Below are 8,798 nucleotides of genomic sequence, written 5' to 3'. Positions count from 1 at the left end.
GTTATTACAGAATATTGAGTAAGGTTTCCTGTGCTATACAGTAGGTCCTTGTTGCTTATCTATTTTACATATAGTAGTGTATATATTAATCCCAAACTCCTAATTTATCCCTCCCTGCCCCTTTCCCCTTCGATAACCATAAGGTTGTTTTTGAAGTCTGTGAGTCTGTTTCCGTTTTGTAAATAAGTTCATTTGTATCATCTTATTCCACACATAAGTGGTGTCATATGATGTTTGTCTTTCTGCATCTGATTACTAGCATATTCTTGAAAATTTAAATTTATTTTGTTGGTTGATGTGAACTGTCCCCTAAAATTATACACTACTAACCTTTATTTATGAAATAATTTCATATTCTCAAATTGCCTTTTACCCTTTCTTGGAAAGAGCTTTTATACAACAGTGAGAGATTTTTGAAACTTTTAGGTGATTATTATATAATTAAAAGCTAATAGTTATTAAAATGGGAACATTGCCATTTGAACAAAGTATTAATGCATTCAGGTCATTGTTGCTTTAATGAGTTTTATGAGTGTCATACTTCTAAAATAAACTGTAGAAGATAAAGTGTCAGCATAGAAGACCCTTGCAAAATAATAAAAATGTGTAATAATAAAAATATATGATGCCATCCTAGTACAGAAAGTTGCCAGCAACATTTATTCAACAGATTTAAAAATTTTTTATATTCATATTTTTAAGTTGTTTTTTATGAGCTACACCTGCACATATGGTCAAATATATCTACAGTGCTTATTACAGAGGAAAAAAGAACAGTGTGCCCTGCCCTATTCCTCTCCCCAGTCACCTAGTTCATCCTTTTTAGCAGACTATTTTGGTGTTCACCTTCACTTTTTGTAAATAACATGAGTTTGGGGCATTATCCTCTAATTTTACACTGTGGAGAAGGAAGATTTAGCTCTGTTCTCCCTGTTTCTCACCACACACACACACACACACACACACACACTCCCCACGCATTCCCATCCCTTCAATGTAGACCTAACATCGGGTAAGTATAGGGTTGGTCAAAAAGTTCGTTCAGTTTTAAGTAAAAATAAGACACATTTTTCATTTTCACCAAGAACTTTCTTGAACAACGTATTCATTAACTGAACGAACTTTTTGGCCAACCCAGTACTTGAATATGTTCATTACCATGTGTATGTCCAAGCGATTTACACCATGAGGTAAACCATGATTACTTTTACGTCTCATACAGGTTTTCCTTCATATTTAAAATTTTTTTTTTCTTTTTTTTTTTAAATTTATTTTTGGCTGTGTTGGGTCTTTGTTGCTGCGCGGGCTTTCTCTAGTTGCGGCGAGCGGGGGCTACTCTTTGGTTGCGGCTCATGGCCTTCTCATTGCGGTGGCTTCTCTTGCTGCAGAGCACGGGCTCTAGGGGCGCGGGCTTCAGTAGTTGTGGCTCGCGGGCTCTAGAGCGCAGGCTCAGTAGTTGTGGCGCACGGGCTTAGTTGCTCCGCGGCATGTGGGATCTTCGCGGACCGGGGCTCGAACCCGTGTGCCCTGCATTGGCAGGCGGATCCTAAACCACTGGGCCACCAGGGAAGTCCCTTCCTTCATATTTTGATGTCTGAAATAAAAATTTGATGTCTGAAAACAATCTTGCACACGCCTTGTCTTAATATGCCTCCAGTTAGTCACTATTATCGTTCTATGGAGTTAATGCTTCCTTCTGCTTCTCACATGTTCATCAGTGTCCCTTCTTATGGCTGCCTCTTGCATCCCCCCACCGCCCCCCCCCCCCTTCCTCAGAGGGAAATGTGAGGAGATCTCTCAGCAAAGGTTTGTGGTAAACTGCCTTTTTTTTCCTCTGTGAATTTCATTTCCTCCTCATTCTGGAGCTAGAATTTAACTGAGAACGGAAATTTAGTTTAATGGCAATTCTTTCAGAAGTTCGAGGGTCAGCAGTGCCACCGACGCGTCCTGCCTGCCGGGTGCTTGACCGGACCGGAGCTCCCAGGCTTCCTCCGTGCGGCCGCGAGAAACTCCCTGCACTCCTATAATGAGCCCGGCACAGTGGTGAACCGCTTTCCCTGTTGTCCGTGTCCAGGTGAATCTTCCAGACAGTCCTAGAGATAATGATGATGTTTGAACTGAACAATTAAGGGTTCTGAAATCAGAGATCTTGAGATTAATAATGGCAGGAAAATCATCGCTTTTTAAAGTAATTCTCCTTGGAGATGGTGGAGTTGGAAGAGTTCTCTAATGAACAGATATGTGACTAATAAGTTTGATACCCAGCTCTTCCATACAGTAGGTGTGGAATTTTTAAGTAAAGATTTGGAGGTGGATGGACATTTTGTTACCATGCAGATTTGGGACACGTCCGGTCAAGAGCGATTCAGAAGCCTAAGGACGCCATTTTACAGAGGTTCTGACTTGCCTGCGTCGATGATTCTCAAAGCTTCCGGAACTTGAGTAACTGGAAAAAAGAATTCATATGCGGATGTGAAAGAGCCCGAAAGCTTTCCTTTTGTGATTGTGGGTAACAAGGTTGACATCAGCGAGCGGCAGGTGTCTGCAGAAGAAGCACAAGCCTGGTGCAGGGACAACGGCGACTCTCCTTACTTTGAAACGAGTGCAAAAGATGCCACGAATGTCGCAGCGGCCTTTGAGGAAGCAGTTCAAAGAGTGCTTGCTACCAAGGATAGGTCAGATCACTTGATGCAGACAGACACGGTCAGTCTGCATCGAAAGCCCAAGCCCAGCTCCTCTTACTGTTGAAGTTAGAGAGGTTGCCCGTGTGATCTAACCAGCTCACATACATGCACAGATAAGCACAGGGTGGAGAAGAGAATTAACGTTTGCAGCAATGGATCATGTACTCATGAAATTAAACTAACCATACTGCTGCCTTGTTGGTGGGAGAAGGGACACATCCATTCACAGGAGAATCTACTTACTCAGTAATGGCACCTTACATTTATAAATTGTTAACGCTTGTCTAATAATGTTTAAATATGCATGTTACAGAGCTAATAAATGAGATGACCAAGGCTTTATAATTAAAACAAAACACTTGAGTATTCTAGAAGTTACTGTTTTTTCCCCAGGAAAATGGAGAACTACTTTTTCTATGTGTATATTTTTATGCAATTAGCATTCTGTTTCTGGTTCATAGAAAACATGTCCTAAAGCAATGTTAGATATTAAAGATTAAAATCCAATGCATTTGCACCGTAAAAAAAAAAAAAAAAAGAAGAAGAAGAAGGTCGAGGGTCTATTCCATGGCCTCCGTTGTTGCTGTTGAGAAGTCTGCTGACGGTTGACTTGCTCCTTGGGACGTCTTCTCCTTCTTGCTACTTTTCAGATTTTTCTGTCTTTCTTTTGTTCAGTTTCTGTGTCTAGGGGTAGGTTTGTCATTATTTATCCTGTTCAGTGCCTGTGTTTCTTGAATCTATGCTTGCTACCTCTTATCAGTTGTGGAAAACTCAGACTCAGTGTCTCCTAAAATACTGCTTCTCTCAATTTTCTCTCGTCTCTCCTCCTGGAACTCCTGTAAGTCATATTTTGGAGCTTCATGTTCCATTCTTCAGATGTCTTAATTTTTCTCCGCTTTTCCATTTCATTATCTCTCTGTCATTTACATTCATTTCCTCAATTCGTAAACTGTCTCTGCATCTGCATTTAATCTGTTGTTTGACCAAGTCAATAAGACTATTTTCATTTATATTTTTATGTCTAGTTCTACTTGGTTCTTAGCACTAGATTTTCATGTTCTTTTCTTTCCTTTTCGTTCTTTAATCATTTAAAAATTCCCATTTTTAGTCTCTTTTAGATTGTTCTATAGGTGAAGTTCTTGGGGTTGTACTCCCAGTTTGTGTCTTCTGGTGTGGAAGGGGGTCATTTCTTCATGTGTTTTTAGTAACTTATTTTGAGCTCCTCTTCCGCAGGGCTTTTTGAGAGCATTCTGTGCAGTGCTTCAACCAGGGAACCCAGATGTAATACCGGTCTAATACCATTTTATATTTATTTTTTGGCTTGGGGGTTCGTATCCCACAAACGAAAACATTATCCATACACTAGGCCAGGGATTCTGTTTCTCAGAAGGATTCCCAGGAAAAGCTCCCCTCCCATCTCCTGTGCCACTGGGTGGTTTTCCCCCAATTTATCCATTCTCGGAATGTGCAGTCCTCACAGGGACCTGGCTGTATTCCAGTCTCAGTCTCGACTCTCACAGCCACTCAGGATTTAAAAAGTAAAAACAAAATTCCTTGAGTAGGTCAGTGTACTCATCCGTTTTCTTGTGAAACTGAAAAAAAAAAAGAAAATTCTGACCAATCACTCATAGTGCCACTGGCAGGAATGTAATTGGTTTTTAACATGATAGTTAGCTTACAATGTGGTGAAGCTCAGGGCGAGTTATACTCATCAGCTATAAATTTAAGATGAAAATTTCAAAAACTCCCATAGCAAACCTGCAGTGACTCTGAGGAACACATAGCCCCTGATAGCTCTTGACCTTCTTGGGGAAAAAAAAAAAGATAGCCATTTTCTCATTTTTTAAGTTTTCTGTATTTTAGTTGCCTTATCTGTAAAAGGACATCCTTAGATTCTGCCTAAAGATAGAAACCTGGATCTGATCATCCCTTGAGGCTCTTCCCGGCTCCACGATTTTAAGTCATTGTTAGCAGCGGCAGTAGCATTGTTGATACTTGCACTGCACTAGGCAATGTGCTCGGCACTTTTACATGTACTGTCTCATTTATTCCTGATAACAATCCTAAGGTGGGTTCTTGTTCCCAGTTTTCAGACCAGGAGTCTAGAAGCTCAGGGAGATTAAGGTCTCACCACTAAAGGTCACACAACTAAAACCTGAGTCAGGGTATGAATCAAGGTCTTTCTGTTTCTGAGCCTATGGTTTTCACTGAGCACAAAGGTGTGAGGTCATTGCTTTCCCAAGAGACCTAGAAGGAAGTATCTGAAATTAGTCCCCATTCCTATGAGATACAAGGTGATACTTAGAGGGTAGAAGCAGCACTCACTCTTCACTTCCTTAGATGGACAGCTCCCTGAGGAGGGGAGGTAAGTCATGAGGTCTCAGAGTTAGAAGGGATCCCATCGCTCTTTAGGCCCTGGGCAAATTGGATGATTTTTCCAAGGTCAAAGTCACTGACTGAGCCAAGATCAGAACAGGAGGCATTCACATCTCTGGGGGGCACCTTGACTTGTTTGCATTCACTGTTTCTTCTGCATAGTTCTTAGAGCCACTCACCCAGTCTCAGAATACCTATACAAAGAGACTGCTGTGAGGGGATGGTGCTGGTGGCAATGGCTTTATTGTCATCATAAGGATAATTAGCTCTTGTGTCTTCTTTCTAATGGCGGTGGGAGAGAATTTACAAAAATAATATTCACTGGTGATAGCCCCATAGTCCCCAATTAAAGATAATCTACACGGCAGTTCTCATTAGTTTAATTTTTTTGTTCTTCTGTGAATTAGAATACATTTCTTTTTTATTTTTATTTTTTTTAAATTGCCTACTCTGACCCCCAGGCAATGAAGCTGCACTTCTTTATGAATTCAGGGGACATCCAGCCCTAGAGATGCAGGAAAGTTGGCCGTGATCAGAGGCCACTCCTGGCTCCACTCCTTCCTTCACCCGTGGCTCTGAGTATCTGAGGTTCTAGTTCTGCTACCTCGGTTATGTTTGTCCTAGAGTGCTGGACTTATCCCAAGTTTTTGACTTTGACCACAGAATTCTCTATCACACATGAGAAAAAGAAAGGATAATTGAGGATTTCCTTACTTCTATTGATAAATAGGTTCTGTTTGGTGCACATTTAAGTGGTTTATACCAGTGTAATTCTGACTTTGCAGACCAGTCATCTGAGACATCAATCACTGAGCTTCCTTCCAGGGTCTCATTCTAAGGGAAGTTGCCCCAACTTCACGAGCAACATTAGCTGCTTACTAAATACCAAGCGCTGTACCAGTCCCATTACATGTTGCAATATTGTGATTTGTAAGAAATATATATTTGGTCATTCAGATGTATTTCTCATATATGTTTGGTCTTTGTCCACAGTTTCTGGCTCACAGCTCCCTAAACCCTCAGAATTTCCTGAAGGATAAAAACAATGGGAGCATCTTTTGTTATAATATTTGATCTTTTGTCCTCAGTTCCTGAAAATGCTTCAGAGCCATAAAGGTGAAATGGGCGGCTTGTTATGAATAACAACTGGCTTTATGTTAATGAGGTGACTTTTGGAAATCAACTAAGGATGGGGGCTGGTTGCCAGGGAAACCAACCAGGAAAAGGGGTGGAACTTTCAGTCTCTTCCCCTGATTTCCAGGGAGGGGAGAGGGCCTAGAGGTTGAATCAATCACCAATGGCCAGTGAGTTAATCAACTGTGCCTGTGTGATGAAGCCTCCATAAAAACCCAAAAGGGAGGGAGTTCGGGGAGCTTCCAGGTGGGGAACAAGAATGCTTCCATGTGCCACTGTGCTGGGCCCCAAACTCCACAAGAACAGAAGCCCCTTTGTCCAAGACCTCACCCTATGTATCTCTTCATCTGGATATTGATTCATACCCTTTAATATCCTTTGTAATAAATCAGTAATCTAGTGAGTGAGCAGATTTCCTGAGTTCTGTGAGCCACACTAGAACGTTCATTGAACCCAAGGATGGGGTCGTGGGAACCTCTGATTTATAGCCAGTGGGTCAGATGTACAGGTAACAGCCTGGACTTTAAACTGGCCTCTGAAGTGGAGGATGGTCCTGTGGGACTGAATCCCTAACCTGTGGAATCTGATGATATCTCCAGGTAGATAGTGTCAGAATTGAGCTGACTTGTAGGACACGCGGCTGGTGTCCAGAGAATTGCTGGTGATGTGGGGAAACCATCCCATCCCCCCACTGCTGCCCCACATTGGAACTGGGTTCCAGAACCATATTACATTGATAATCTATTTAAAACTCATAATAATCTGATAGAACAGGTTTTTTGTTTTGTTTTGTTTTTTTTAAATCTCTTTTTCACTTGAGGAGACTAAGATTCTCCTCTTAAAATGAGAAGTACTAGAGGCTTGGAAATACAGTGTAAGTCGTTCATTTGTTTTTTCTCTTTCATACTCAACCAGAAAGTCTTGTCTGACAAAAACACTAGCTCAGGGCAGAGAAAATGAAACAAAGCCCCATCATGACCTGTCTGTTTGGAAAGTCTGAGCTTCTTCGTAAGGTCACTGGACTGAGGCACCGAGGACCAGGACCTTCGGATTCCACTTCCTGAAGATTACAAAGACCAGCTGGGAAACCTGTCAGACAAGTTCCTTTAACTTGTGCCAGTTTTCTCAACCACAGAACAAGAAAAACAAAGTAAGTCCTCTGTATTTCACAGGTTTGTTAAAAGGTTCAAAGGAAGATGTGTATTTTTGAAAAATAACTTTTGACTTGGGTAATGTTTGACAAGTGTTACAATGAGGCATGTGCTGCATATCGTTTTTCTTTGAGGGGGAGGATTGTGAAGAGTATTTATGGTATAATCTCATATTTGTTAAAAAAAAAAAGCTAAATACACTTGTCTACAAAACTGGCAGGATAAACAAAAATGTTTTACCAGTGGTTATCTACAAGATGTGATAAGAGGAAGTGAAGTGGAGAGAGGGACTTTTCACTCTTTGAAAATATTTGAATCTTTTTAAAACGAGGAGTACAGTATATACTACTTTTATAATAAACATTAGGCAATACTACTACTGTTACTACTACTACTAAGTTGGACTACCAAACAATTTGATTTTTTTCTGGGTTAAACACAGCGTGGTTCTGCCTGTCACACAAGGTGACAGAAGAAACCCCAATACCTCTGGCTTCTTTTGTATCAAGGACTTCTATTTGCTCAGTTAAATTAGGGGTAATTATTCACATCCCAGTGATTCGTATTACAATTTTGTAATGAAATTCCCATATGGTACCAGCGCTTAGAGTATCTTTAAGCCATCTGACCCCACACTTCAGGAGCAGGGCTCATACGATACAAAAGGTAATCTTGCACATAGATCTATACTAGAGGGAACCTGACTGGGGATGAATGTAGATTTTTTCGGAGCTTGGGGTGGGGGGGCGGGAATGTAAGTGTTAAACTTGAAAGAGAGCTAGAATCAGAAAGGGTAGAGGTGGTGTGAGAATCATCATTACAGAGATTCATACTTTGTGAAGGTATTTTAATGTGTGGTTAGTTTCTGTGTCCAATAATAGTAACAACAGTAACAATAATAAATATTTAAGAGGTTAGTTAGAACTGAACACAAGCCTCGTTTTATTGAAGAATGGGATCTGGCTGGACTGCCCTCAGGCAAGTCCTGAGTAAAAGAACCGGCAGGATGTGTCTGGGTCACAGAGATTCCACTGGCTTTAAGCCTTTCCTTCAGCCCCATCAGCACTGATTAGACACATGAAACGCAGGAGTCTGGGTGGGTGGCACACTTATTTAGGACATTCTCTATGCGAAAGAGAAACGAGCAGAGAGGAAGGTGACCTGGGTCCACCCAGGGCTGGATGAAGAGGCCCTAAGGTCTGTAAAGGCGGAAGTATCTCCATGTGTAAGCCCAAATAAAAACAGGCAACTGAAAAAATTAGTGCAAACTCCACAAAATTCTGCCTTTACCCATGACGGTTATTTTGAAGCTTTAAACAGTTTTATTTTAGATTTTTTTCCCCTTAAAAACCCACTGGCTCCCCAGCTTTGCGGGTGTCCTGGGCACAGACTCGCCTGCCTCTGGTTCTCCACTCGGAGGTGCACAGAAGGCAGGAGCGTCGGCAGAGGGGAC

General features: G+C 41.4%; 1 pseudogene; it reads left to right on the top strand.

Moving 5' to 3' along the window:
* The first annotated feature begins 1,955 nt into the window (after positions 1 to 1,955).
* Positions 1,956 to 3,013, top strand: LOC132375448 (ras-related protein Rab-9A-like; annotated as a pseudogene).
* The last annotated feature ends 5,785 nt before the right edge of the window (positions 3,014 to 8,798 follow it).

The sequence above is a fragment of the Balaenoptera ricei genome, chromosome 11 (genome assembly GCF_028023285.1).
Source record: "Balaenoptera ricei isolate mBalRic1 chromosome 11, mBalRic1.hap2, whole genome shotgun sequence".
Taxonomy (NCBI): domain Eukaryota; kingdom Metazoa; phylum Chordata; class Mammalia; order Artiodactyla; family Balaenopteridae; genus Balaenoptera; species Balaenoptera ricei.
Note: the sequence above shows the minus strand (reverse complement) of the source record. Positions and strands in the feature narration are given on the sequence as shown.